We start from the raw sequence: 14,073 nt of genomic DNA on the forward strand, positions 1-14,073 counted from the left end.
CCGTAAATGAGAACGCTTCAGTCCTTAGAAATGAACGGTGAAGGGCACTAAAGATTTATGGGGTGTTCGGACAGCCCTCTTTGTCTCACTTTGCTACCTCGTTACTTCTATCAACCTTTTTTTTTTGTAATTCCAGTCTGGAGCCCAGCTGGGTTGTTTCTAATGTCCAGTCCTTTGAAGAGTGGAGATTTGTGCTTCCAACCTCATGTTAAACAAAACAAACCAAGAGAAGATGCTGTGCAAATTAAATTACCTAGTCAGTGGGTGGCCTGGTGAAATCTAGAGGAGGGGAATTTGCAGTAAACGAAGCAAGTGGAAATAAATGATGGTCCTGTCTTGTTAAAAAGCCTCTGGAAGGAATGGAGAGACACCACAGGCCACTGATGTCCCCTCGGACCCCAGACACGTGGGCCAGGGGGGCTGTGTCCTGCTCAGGCCCTGCAGTTGTCCACGTGTCCCGCTCCAACCTGGCCAGTCTCCAGCGTCCAGACTTCCAGCTGCTCTTTATGTTACCGAGTCCAAGCTTGCTCTGCTCGCCGCATGACAGGCCAATGAATGGGAGACGAGGTGCTGAGGCAAGGAAGACGACTTGATTCGGAGAGCCGGCAGACCGAGAAGACGGCAGACTAGTGTCTCCGATAAACCATCTTATCGGGGTCTGGATGCCAGGTTCTTTTATAGAATCAGAGAGGGCAGTGAGGAAGTAAAGTAAAAGGGCCATCAGTCTTGCAAAACATCGCCTGGAATGACCAGCCTCGGTGAGGGGATGTGTTAGTTTCTTTTCTCTTGCAGCCATTCACAGGTGGGCAGGGTTCCCCGAGGCAGGCCATTATGTATGATTATAATAACAAAATCAACGAAAAGCAAAGGTTAAAGTCAAAGAAGCAGATCCAACGTGGAGTCCAATTTAGCTCTTCCCTGTTACATTTCCACGGGGCTCACAAGCCCCCGGACCCCTCTGTTGCCAGTCCCCATGTCCTACCAACCTCCCAGAATCCTTCTCGCTGGAATCCATCTTGGCTGAGTGATGCGGGCGCCACCAGGAAGGACCCTGAGTCAGAATGATTGGCCAGAGACAACCCGGAAACTAACCCCATCACCATAAAACCCGAGACTGTGAGCCACGTGGCAGAGCCATTCTCCTGGGTTCCCTTACCCTGCTGCTCTCCGCCCAGGCGCCTCTTCCCAATAAAGTCTCTTGCTTCATCAGCAGGTGTGTCTCCTCGGATAATCCATTTCCGAGTGTTAGACAAGAGCCCACTCTCGGGCCCTGGAAGAGGTCCCCCTTCCTGCAGCACCTCCCCGTGCCCCTCCCCATGGCTTCCCTATTGTTTCTCTCTGTGCACCCAAAGCTATAGGTTATAAGACACACCGCGCTTTCAGAGTTGTTGGAATGTGTTTTAAGTGCTACTTAGAATTAATGGAACACAGGGCCTGGTTTATAGCTGCCCTACCCCGTGTCTAGGACAGTGTTTTGCATGCAGTACATGTTCAGTAAATATTTCTGTGCTTTGTCGGAGGGTCTGGCATCAAATCCCAGGGGAGGGAGTGGTGGAGCAGAGCACGGGCTGGAGGAAGGTAAAGGCAGAAACGGACGAAGCAAGACAAGATGAAATCCGGGGAGCCCTCCTCGTGGGTCGGATATGTCCGCTCCCCGTGGTTCAGGGAAAGAGTTCGGGGCTGAGGGCCCAGTCACCCCACAGTTCCAGCTCTCTGATGGCCTGGCTGTCACCAGAAAGCCACTTCATCCCTCTGTCGTGCCCCACATTGAACAATGACAAGTTAGTAACAGCTAACCTTTACCAAGTCCTAACCACACACCTGAGGTTTTACACGTACTACCGTATTTTCCTTAGAAATGGAGAACCAGAGTCACTGGCCCTTTTCATTTTAAGAAGGATGACGGGAGGGGCAGCCACGCGCAGGTCATGTGACCTTGGACAAGCCACCACCCACGCTCCACAGCTAAGGAGACGGGGTCACAAGAGTTAATCACAGGTACCCTTGTCTCTACTGTAAACACAAAATACAAGACTGAACATCAAAGAGCTTTGAGAACCGTGGAGCCAGACAAATGTGGGAGGTTATTATGGGCAAACAATGACATTACAGATTGCGAAGTGCTCACGGCCATCAAGGACAAGGGTCCTATTTCGCTCCAATGCATCACCATAAGAGAGACAGTCCCTGATCTCAAGGCATAGATCTGCCCCAACGAAGCCTTCAGAGACTGTCCAATCGTTAAGTCATGACTAGTATCAGAAAACAGAATATAAGGCAAAAAAAGCATCAAGATGATCTTATTGCAATTTCTAAAGACGTTATAATAGATGTGGACGTTTATGTATTAAATAAAAGTGTGTTGTGTGTATACTTTTTTAAAGGTGAATTAATGGACACTTCTGGGATTTTGTAACCAACTCTATTAATATTAAATTTTATACTTATATTTTATATGTTTTTCCTTTCCATCTTTCCAAGATTGAATCTTCTAATAAATAGTTCAATAATAAATCATAGCAGAAAGAAAAAAAAGCATTCTAGATGTTTCTACAGATGCCAGGAACCCAAAGGAATTGATTTTAGGTCCTGAAGAATTAGAATCATTAAGAAATATAAAGTACCAATAGAGATAATGGTAGTCCTACAAAGACGGAGGATAGAGGGGTTTCTAATTAGTCCCATTTTCCCTTTTCTCTTTGTTCTAATCAGAAAATCATTTCAGTCTCTATCTTCCTCCAGATCAGTATGGCCTTGAGTTTACAGGATGGGCTTCCCTTGCCTCCACCTGACGGCTCAGGAGCCACTGTAACACTGCTCATTTCCCCTCTTCAGTAGTATTTGTGACTCTGAAAATAACTTACAACAGCTAACATGTAAAAGTTCGGCAATCTGATACCTTTAAATAAGCTCAACATCAGACTTAATTTATAGAAGGGCAAGGAAGACTCAAGGAGCTGGAAAGTCCGGCTTCATTAGCAGTCGTGTAGAGGAGTGATTCTCAGGGAGCATCAGGACCCCTGGACCACTTGTTAAACACGGATCCCTGGCCCCATCCTCAGAGGCCTGGGGTGGGATTCCAGAGCCTGCATGTCTCATGACCTCCCAGGTTACGGTGGTGCTGCTGGTCTTGGGATCCCACTTTGAGAACTACTGATACAAACAATGGTTACTGGAAGAGCCAGCAAAGACAAACCATGGAAGCCTTCTCTTCCGTTTTCCTTGGGATGTGGGGTTGCTATGGGCAAAGGGGCTGGGATTAGGAAAAGACCAGGGAAGACATATTGGGCAAGGGGACAGGTCTCGTGTATAAAACCTTTGCCACAGTGTCTCTGAGTTGGGCTGTATATGCGCCCTGGCATTCTCCATCGGTGGGCTAGACATCATGAGATCTAAGGTTTTTCTTTTGGGACCAGATCCTGTCTGCCTCCCTGGGATTCCAAAGGGGCTTTCCCTGAGGTGACTCAAAGAGGCCAAGGCTCCAGGGGGAATTCTCCAGCACCAGTAACCATGACAGAACCCACACAACCCCTGCAATGCTCAGGGGCTCATAAAGAAGGGGATTACATTGTCCCATCTGGTGGTACCCAGCCCCTGAGTGGGAAGTGATCTGTGTTGCTACAATCTGAAACTACTGGGAGCATTCTCTCTCTGCTGTGCATATTGATTATTAGATAAACATTACAGATAGGAAGATAGACAGATAGATAGGTAGATAGATAGAAGAGAGAAGGGGGGAGAAAGAGAGATAGAGAAATTTTAAATAGCCCATAGATCATTGAGATATTTTTATTAATGCAACATAGTTCAGATTTGGAAATACTGGGTCACACTCCCTGTTTACCACCTCCTAAAGCATCCATGTGTGTCAAGCAAACCAATGCTACCACCATGACCAGACCTAACTGCACCAAAGGAAGGTGCCCGGATTAGGAGGTCCACTGAATCAAGAGGGAGCCGGCCCCCCACTCCCCCACTCGGGTAGCTGAAGGACGGGAAGCAAACGGGCACCATGAGGGCTCCGCAAGTGCCTGGCCCTCCCTGGGCTCTCATTTCTTCCTCAGCAACGTGAGGATGCTGACTTCCACCAGCTCAGGGGCCCTTGCGGCTCTGACCGACATGAACACAGTAACCTTCTGTTCTTTCACACGCCACCACAGGTCCCCTCTTCTCTGTGCTATGCCCGGAACTTGCTCTATCATCAGATTTGAGTTGGGGGGTGTTGGACGCTCAGAAAGGCTGAGAACAGCCCATAGGAAACCAGGGCCGACTTCAGACTGTACGGTCAGACTCAAATGGCAAGGACCTTAGACAATGTTACATTGTGGGGTTTAAAAACACTCATTTTTAAGAGCCTGGGCTTACTGAGTCAGCGATCTGGAACATTCTCAAGACACTAAAAATATCCTGAGAGTGGACTGAATTTTAAACTGTGCTTTAAGAAACTTTCTGTGTGAAAACAATTGGGCATTTCTTCTTTAAAACAGTTATGCATTTTCTTTATTTAGATTTTTCACTACTGGAAATAATAAGAAATATGGAGGGTGTTCAAGCCTCAGAGGGGAACTGAACGTCAGGGCCCAAAAGGCCATCCAGTCCTAAGATTCTATCCAAACAGCCAAGATTCTACCCAGAGGACCAAGATTTATAACCTTAAATCTCTCAATTTACATTTTCAAAGCAAAAAAGGTAAAATGCTTTCTTTCCCTTCTGACTGATAGTTTGAGGATTCCCGTTCCCAGCATCAACTTGCAGGACAAATGGTTCTTTTCAGCCAGGAGGTGGCATCTGCCGAATGCTTAGTTCTTGGAATTGCCTGCCTGCTCCCAGCAAGACGTGAGCAAGATATCCGTAAACGGTCCGAAACAAGTAAAATGGACACCTGGGTCTCACCACCCCCCCAGGCAACCTTTTCCTAATTCGCACTAAAATACATTTGGGGACATAGGGAAGGCAAAAGTTCATGATACTGAAAACTGAACCTGGTAAACCACTGTCTGGATCCCAGCACAAAACAGAAGGAGCTGAAAGGAGAAAGTGCCTTCTGTGATGTTCTCAGATGGGCTCTGAATCCAGGGGCCGACAGTGAGGGAGGCACAGAGACCCAGCGGCCGTCACTCGACAGAAACCGCAGCAACAGAAACCGCAGCATCAAGAAGCTGCCGAGAAGACGTTCCTTCCCATTCGGGGGGCTCGCCCAGGGCCTTCCCTTGGGCCTATGGATTCAGACTCCAAAGATGAACGTGGACCATCGATCTGACAGCAAACACACCCTTTAAAACGAAAACAATCTCCTCTCAGGTTGGAGCAGGCTCTCCATCCATCTGGTCTCAGCTCGGGCTGCCAGAACAAAACACCATAGACCAGGCAGCTCAATCAACAGAAATGTATTTTCTCCCAGTGCTAGAGCCTCGAAGTCCAAGGTGATGGCGCCAGTGTGGTCAGTTTCCAGTGAGGGCCCTCTTCCTGGCTGGCAGGTGGTCACCTACTTGCTGTGTCCTCACAGAGAGCGAGCGAGCGAGCTCTGGTGCCTCTTCTTTATAAGGGCACAAATCCCATCATGGGGGCCCTACCCTCATAACGTCACATAAAACCTAATCATCTCCCCGAAGCCCCGTCTCCAAATACTTTCCCACTGGGGGTTAGGGCTTTCACACATGAATCTCAGGAGAGACACAGTTCAGTCCACAGCACGTCCACTTACTGACCACCTGTTATGTGTCAGACGTGCTGGTTGCAAGGGATGCAGACGTCAAAACAGACCCTGGCCTTAGGGAGCTCCCAGGTGGGAGCTTTGCCCACAGCCCCAGGGACCCCTTCACTGTGGGGGGGCATCCTCTCCCTGGCTTCGGGGGGCTTTTTCTTTCCAACAGCCCACAGATGCAAGTCTTTTTTGGACAGCTGCCCTTGGGCTACTGGAGCAGCTCTTCCAGAGCCAGCCAGAAATGGCGGGGAGCCTCCAACCCCCGCTGGGTGTGGCCCACGGCCAGTGATTGATGGGTAGGAGCCAAGAGAGCCCGGCTCCCTTGCTCTTTGCTGCCAGAGACGCACTCAAAACTTACAAGGGCCTAGCTTACACTCCGGGGTTCCCCTTCGGAAACAGGCTGAAGTCACCTCTCCGGGACTTAGCCTAAAACCACACCCTCTCCACCCTGCCCTCCCACTCCTGTGCGGGAACCAGGAACACAAGGCTTGCAGGAGAACCGTCGTCTCAGTGTCCCTCCGGGGGGGCCTGACCCAGGACCAGCACCTGGGTGAACGGGGCACAGCGCCCGGCTCCGTGGAGGACTTGCCACCCAGAGCAGCAGCATTTCTCCACTCGGGAGGCCTCCCTGGGGGCCTGGGCCTGAGCAGCGAGACACCGGCTACTACGCTGGATGTGACTTTTATGACGAAATGTTACCAGAGTCACTTGGGTTCAGAGGAGAGAAAGCATGGAATATTTTTTCTAATCATTTTTGCTTGTGGAGAACCAGAATCCAGAAAGGCCAGGTAATCGAAGACAGGGCTCTGAACGGCACACCAAGGGGTTGAGGCTGTAATTATCCTAAATCCCATCTTTCATCAGTATCTCCCTTGCTCTGGGGTCTCTCGTCTCCAGGGCAGACTGCAGGTTCCAGACACAGTGAGGCTCGGGGCCGCCACAGCAGGGCGCCAGGGCAGAGGCAACAGCAGGAACAGAGAAGAAAGCCTGGGGTGCTTGTGGAGGGACCCCCGGGGGTCTGGAAGCTGGTGTGAGAGGCGAGATGGAAAACGGTTAGTGTCGGAGTTGGCTCAGGCCCCCGTAACAAAGCACCACAGACCGGGCAGCTCAGACAAGACACTGGCTTCCTCACAGTCTGGAGGACTCCGAGATCAAGGTGCCGGCAGGGCTGGTTTCTCCCGAGGCCTCGCTCCTGGGCGCTTCGATGCCGCCTCTTGCCTGTGTCCTCACCTGGTCGTCCCTCTGCGTGTGTCTGCGTCCTAATCTCCTCTTCTTGTAAGGACACCAGTCTGGGCATAAAGCTCGGACTAGACGAGGCTGCGTGCCTGCGCACCTCGGGCCGCCTGGCGAGGTGGGCGCGCCGCATCTCACCCGAGGGGTGCAGGTTCAGAAGCGCAGCAGGGTCCGACCACCAAGTGCTGACCAAGCCCCGGTGAGCCGGTTCACACCCAGCAAACTCAGAACAGGCCGCTCCGTAAACTAGAGTGCCTATCTAATCATCTACCTGCAGAGATTTCTGGAAGGTTACTGAGTGCCGGTCATTTCCGTGGGACCCTCCTTTCCTGCCCCATCCCATCACCCCACACTGATTACAAGCTTTCCGTGGCCCCCAAACTGTGTCCTACTCGATTTCACGTCCCCGTTCACTCATTCCCAACTGTATCTTATTAATATTTGTCCGCCCAGCACCTAACACAGCATCTCGCACGGAGCTGGTGGCCAACAGATACGTGTTGGTGGCCACGCTGGCGACACGGGGAGTGGCAGCTAAGGGCACAGGCTCCGGGTCAGAACCCTGTTTCTACCAAGTACCAGCTGTGTGACCCTGGGTAGAACCAACTGCTCTGAGCCTCAGTTTCCTCATCTTATCAAGTTAGGGTGATACTTACAGAACCTCACAGCGTTATTATGAGCATTGACTGAATTAATCTATGCGTTCATTATATCTCATAGAGCAGCGAACGGCACACAGTGAACAGTATGTTCGTGCTGGTCATTTTTTTTTTTAATATCCACTGTGTGCTTGACACATTACCTAGTTTTTCTCATTAAATCTCCAAACAACTATCAGGTGATGTTGTCGCCCCCTCCTTGAAGAGGTGGAAGCCAGGCTGCTCACCTGGTAAGTGGCAGAGGGAGAGAACATGAGCGCAGAGCTGAGTCTCACGCCTGTCCTCTTTCTCCTGCAGCGCCAATCAGGCTGAAATGATCCGCAGCCAAGAGGAACATCTGCAGGTGCTCACAGTCAGAAGCGGGGGGCCAATATCGCATCAGGCTCCACCCCAAAAATAAGGGGTTCAGAGATGTGATCAAGTCCCAACTCCTACCCTACGTGGTTGCAACGCTGGACGCTATATCAATATCCCATCCAAGTTCCAAAGCCTTTTCATTCCATCAGCCCCACGGCATTCCTAGCATTCAGTGCCCCCAAAATGTCCCCCTGGCTCTCAGCCAGGCCACTAGCATGCCGGCTGTGCCCACGTACTGGAAAGCAGATGACAGCTGGTGAAAAACATAGACTGCGACCAGGACAGGATACTACTGTGCTTTTTGAATCCTAAGCATTCCTTCAGCCCCAGGATGGCAGATAGTTAAACACTGTCAGCACTAATTCTAATTAATTAGAAGCAACAGTCTAGAACCATGGCTGAGGCTGAGCTCAGTGGAAAAGAACTCCATGCTCGACTAGTGATGTCTGCCGGGGGCACAGCAGGAAGGGCAGCACACAAGATGCACGTTTGCCAGCCCTTCCTCAGGCCAAGCCCCTATGCTCAGGTATTGAGAAAGCACCTGGTAACCATGGGGTTTATTCCTGGGAGGGGAGGGGAGGGGGACATGAAAACATATATGTGACATGGTCCCTGCCTTCAAGAAGAAACACACGGAGGTGAGAAATCAAATAAAAATATAAATACAAATGATGCGTAGGGAAAACTGCTCTGTTTTTTTATGGGGTGGGGTTTTCAGGGACTTTCAGTTTTCTCAATAGGCTTTAATAACAGTCAGTTGTCACCTGCCTCTTACAGAAGCCAGGCTATCAAAACCAAACTATGGGGCTTCCCTGGTGGCGCAGTGGTTGAGAATCCTCCTGCCAATGCAGGGGACACGGGTTTGAGCCCTGGTCTGGGAAGATCCCACATGCCGCGGAGCAGCTGGGCCCGTGAGCCACAACTACTGAGCCTGCGCGTCTGGAGCTTGTGCTCCGCAACAGGAGAGGCCGCGACAGTAAGAGGCCCGCGCACCGCGATGAAGAGTGGCCCCCGCTCGCCGCAACTAGAGAAAGCCCTCGCACAGAAACGAAGACCCAACACAGCCAAAAATAAATTTAAAAAAAAACCAAACTATAATCAACCTCGAGCCTGGGCCCTGCACAGCATGTAGCCCCTGCCCCTGCCCCCTGCTAAACGACCTTCGACCTTCGGCAACAACCTGGCACGCTGCCCAGTCCCTTCATCAGCCCAGCCGGGCAAGGCAGCCGCTCCAACCCAATCAACCACGACTACTAGAAAGTGTTTCCTTGGGCTTGGCCCAAACCTCTTTTCCTAATTTCCATCCAACCATCCTGATTCTGTCTTCCAGGGCCATACACAGCATGAAGAACACCACTCATCTGAGGTCAGCGTCTCTCCTGCTCCCAGTTAAGCAGTCCCAGGACTTGCCCTGTTTTCCAGGTGACCTGGTTTTCTCAGATCACCTAACTTACCCTGGGCTGGCTTCTTTGGATCTTCTTTGATCTCACAACTCAAGCCGGCTGCCTGCCTCTCTCTGGGCTCCTCCTCCCTGATCCTGGTGTCAAATTGCCTCCAGGCAGAAAGCCCAGGTGATTACAAGGCTCACTTCATTGTTATCCCTTTTCTCAGGCACCACAATTGTGCACCGCCTGTTGTCCGATGCCTGGGAGAAAAAAGTTATTTTATGTATCTTGTTCAGCTTTCCAATTGTTTACAATGGGAGGTTAAGTCCAGTCCTTGTTATCACATCATGGAAGTCCCCACAACATATATTTGTAATTTTGAGAGTTATTTCTGAGCGTTTTTAGAGATCCATCCAATTGAGAGTCCCATCAGAAGGTCTGGTCTGGGAGCTCTCCAAAGGGTCTTTTATGTCTGAATCTATACTATGTATTACCAGGTGCTGGCATATCTGTTATCACTTAATTCTCACAATTCTGTGAGGTGGGTATTATTACCCCCATTTTTCAGATGAGGAAACCAGGCTTGAAGGGATTAGCAAGGTTAAAAGTGATGGAGCTCCACACCCACAAGGAAAGAACCTGGACACTGACAGGGGTGGGACCAAGTTAGATACAGCCAGAGCTCCTCCCTCTAAGTCCCAGCCTCCCCAAACACATACCTAAAATTAAAGTGTAAATGGGAAAATGTGTGCTTTCTAGTGCCTGCGACTCTACCTGACCAAGAGATCTTTCTAAAACTCTGGCCTGATCATGTTTCACTCCCATGTTTCAAAACTGGGCAAAAGGGACAACTCTCTTAAAAATATCTAAAGAACAGACAGACTCAAGAAAAGCAGCCTGAACAGACTAATAACAATAAAAGTAATCAAATTAGGAATTTAACACACACACACACATATACTATCACCCTACCTAGAGTCTGAGAGGCAGTTTCTATTAAACATTCGAGGAACGGATAATTCACATTTTGCACAAACTGTTCCAGAGGAAAGAAATACTCCCAAACTGATTTTATGAGGGTAATGTGACCTTGATGCCTTCCCACAAAGAAAACACAAGGCTCAGGCTGTTCTTCCAATGTACCACCAACTATTAAGGAAACAATAATTCCAGTGTTAAAGAAGTGGATGATATAGGGAACAAGGGAATGCCTGCCAGCTCACTTTACAAGGCAATCATAACCCTTGATATCAAAACTCAACTCAATTTGAAAAAGAAAAATTTCAGATCAGTCTCACTCATGAACATGGAAGAAAAATATTCTTTTAAAATATAAAATCAACAACAACATGGTTGGACTTGGAGGATATCATGCTAAGTGAAATAAGTCAGAGTTAGGCAAATACTGTATGATATCACTTACATGTGGAATCTAAAAAATAAAACAAACTAGTGAACATAACAAAAAAGAAACAGACTCACAGATATGGAAAACAAACTAGTGGTTACCTGTGGGGAGATGGAAGTGGGGAGGGCCAAGATAGGGGTAGGGGATTAAGAGGTACAAACTACTATGTATAAAATAAATAATCTACAAGGATATACTGCACAGCACAGGGAATCTAGCCAACATTTTGTAAAAACTATAAATGGAGTGTAACCTTTTTTAGTGAAGTATAGTTGATGTACAATATTATATAAGTTACATGTGTACAATATAGTGATTCACAACTTTTAAAGGTTAAACTCCATTTATATAAACCTATACAATATTGTACATCAACTATACCTCAGTAAAATATTAAATTAAAAATAAAATAAGGACTTCCTTGGTGGCGCAGTGGTTAAGAATCCTCCTGCCAATGCAGGGGACACAGGTTTGAGCACTGGTCCAGGAAGATCCCACATGCTGCAGAGCCACTAAGCCCATGCGCCACAATGACTGAGCCTGCACTCTAGAGCCCACAAGCCACAACTGCTGAGCCTGTGTTCCACAACTGCTGAAGCTCACGTGCCTAGAGCCCGTGCTCCGCAACAAGAGAAGCCACCGCCAACGAGAAGCCCGTGCACCACAACGAAGAGTAGTCCCCACTCACCGCAACTAGAGAAAGCCTACGTGCAGCAATTAAGACCCAGTGCAGCCAAAAATAAATAAATAAATTCATTTAAAAAATAAATTTTAAAAATAAATAAGTAAAATATAAAATCAAACCCAATTAAATATATTTAAAAATGGTAAAGTAAGTACTCAAATAGAGAATTGGAACTGAAAAGAGATTCCAGAAGCAGACCCACATGCATGCAGAAATTTAATTTATGGCAGAGTTGGTACTGGAGATCAACGTGGTAAGGGTGGATATTTCAATAATTGGTTATCCATACTGAAAATAAAAATAAATTAAATCTAGTGTTAGTCAGCCATGTTGCTGCAATGATGCTGTATAACAAACATGCCCCAAGATCTCAGTGGCTTACAACAAACAACATTTCTTTCTCACGCACATACAGGTCTGTATGCCAGTCGTGACATCTAACAGTTCAGAGTCAGGTCTGCTCCAGCTGTCTCTCATTCTCTGAGCCAGGCTGGAGGAGAAGAGGGGACCGGGGACAAGCACTTCTCATGTTGCAGGTAAGGAACCCAAGAGGGTAAGCCAAACCACATAGCACACTTAAAGTCTCTTGTTGGCTGGGGCACACATTATATCTGCTCACATTCCATTCACCAAAGCGAGTCACATGGTTAAGTTCAAAGACAGTCAGAAAGTGGAGTATATTCTGCCCACAGTGAGCCATGGCAAGGGCACAGAGGAAAGGAAGAATTGTTTAAAAATAATACAGTTTACTACGGATCTCTATCTCATACCATACAAAAAAAAGTTCACCTTAGAGGCTTAAACACATAAAGGTAAAAGACAAAGTTATGAAACTTTTAGGAGAATATCTTTATATCCTTAAGGTAAGAAAAAGATTCCCAAATATAATGCATAAAAAAGAAACCATTAAAAATTGATAATTTCAACATTAAAAGTAAAAACTTCTGTTGATCAGAATTTCAAAATGAGATGAAACATTTGCAACATATATCAATGGTAAAGGATTAGTATCCAGAATATATAAAGCACCCTTCCAAATAAATAAGAAAAATAGACCTGTGCATATGGCAAACTTGATATTTGACATAAGCAGCATTACAATCAGAGAGAAAAATCTGAACTGTTTTGTACAAGGTGCTGAGACAACTGACTGTCCATCTGGGGAAAGATAAAAAGAGATCCCTGCCTCACACTGTATACCAAAATACATTCTGGATTATTTAAAAAGCTAAATATGAAAAGCTACACTGTCATTTTAAAAGAAAATATAGAGTACCACTAAGCACTGCTTAAGGAACAAGTGTTTTAAATGAATACTGAAAAATCAAGTCATAAAAGGAAAGGTTGACAAATTGACTACACATTTTTTTAAAGCTGTTACGCCAAGAAACATCGTAAACCAAGTTAAAATTGAAGTTACAGAACACACGTCATGGACAAGGGATAAATAGCCAGAATATTTAAAAGATGTCTTGCTAAACAAAGCCTTGCACATCTGGAGAACAATGAGGTATCTCCCGTGGCTGTAGCACAGAGTGGTGTGCGCGCGCGCGCATGCTACGCTCCACGCTCCTGCACAAGGAATTCTTTTGACTTAGAATGCCCTTTCCCTGTTTTCTTCTAGGAGTTGATAAAGACTTCAGGGAAATTAGTATTTCCTTCCTTGATGCTTCTCTGGCTCGTTTCACACCCTCTATGAGACAAGCTTTAAAATATTACAATTCATTATGATTAGTATTGTAGTGGCAGCTTGGGCTATCATAAAAAAATACCATAGATGAGGTGGCTTAAACAACAGAAATTCATTTCTCACAGCTCTGGAGGCTGGAAGTCCAAGAGCAAAGTGCCAACGTATTCAGCTTCTGATGACAGCTCTCTTCTGGGCTTGCAGACGGCCACTTTCTCTGTGTCCTCACATGGCCTTTCCTTGCCATGTGCACATGGAGAGAGCTCTCTCTTCCTGTTCTTATAAGGCCACCAATCTTATTAGATTAGGACCCGCCCTTCTGACCTCATTTTACCTTAATTACCTCCAAAAAGCTCTACCTCCCAATAGTCACAGTGGTTAGGGCTTCGACATAGAACTGGGGTAGCCGGGGAGGGGACACAACTCAGTCCTGGCGGGTATTCTGCCTCCACCACCCCTGTTTTTTAAAAAGGTTTCTGAAATCTGTACAAGTCTTGAGCAGCATCTGCCACAGCCCACCTCTGTCCTAGGGCTTAGGGTATCAAGATGAGTTTGGTTGTCGTCAGGTTACTTCTGTAGATACAGCTAAGGAAGGGATGCGTCCATGCTTCTAGGAGGGCAGCATGACGAGATCCCAGAGAAGAGAGAGGAGAAGGTGAGCAAGTGTTCCAAGATGTGTTTAAATGCTCTTCAAGTAAGAGGTGATGCCATTCTCTCTGAAGTGGTGGGAGGTATGAAACCAGATGCCCAAGAAGGCTCCCCGAAGGACTGCAGTTTTAGCCTAATTTTTGGAGGATGCTTCCACCATCTGGGTGGCATCCACTATCCTGTCTCCATATTCTATAAGAGGCTGCCAGGCCTCAGAAGGACGCATGCAGGGCTGGTCCTTCAGTGACCATAGGCACTCACAGATCCACAGTTATCCACTCTTACCTAACCCCACAGGTTGTGCTGC

General features: G+C 47.5%; 1 protein-coding gene across 1 annotated transcript in view; it reads right to left on the reverse strand.

The window, feature by feature from the left end:
* The window catches only part of TEKT3 (tektin 3), a 178,246-nt gene that overhangs the window by 157,246 nt on the left and 6,927 nt on the right, over nt 1–14,073 (reverse strand). Inside the window, exon 3 of the mRNA XM_082373360.1 lies at nt 9,408–9,598. The gene's annotated coding sequence lies outside the window, so the exon portion shown is untranslated. The remainder of the gene's footprint in view (nt 1–9,407; nt 9,599–14,073) is intronic.

This window comes from Balaenoptera borealis (assembly GCF_965194805.1).
Source record: "Balaenoptera borealis genome assembly, chromosome: 20".
NCBI lineage: Eukaryota > Metazoa > Chordata > Mammalia > Artiodactyla > Balaenopteridae > Balaenoptera > Balaenoptera borealis.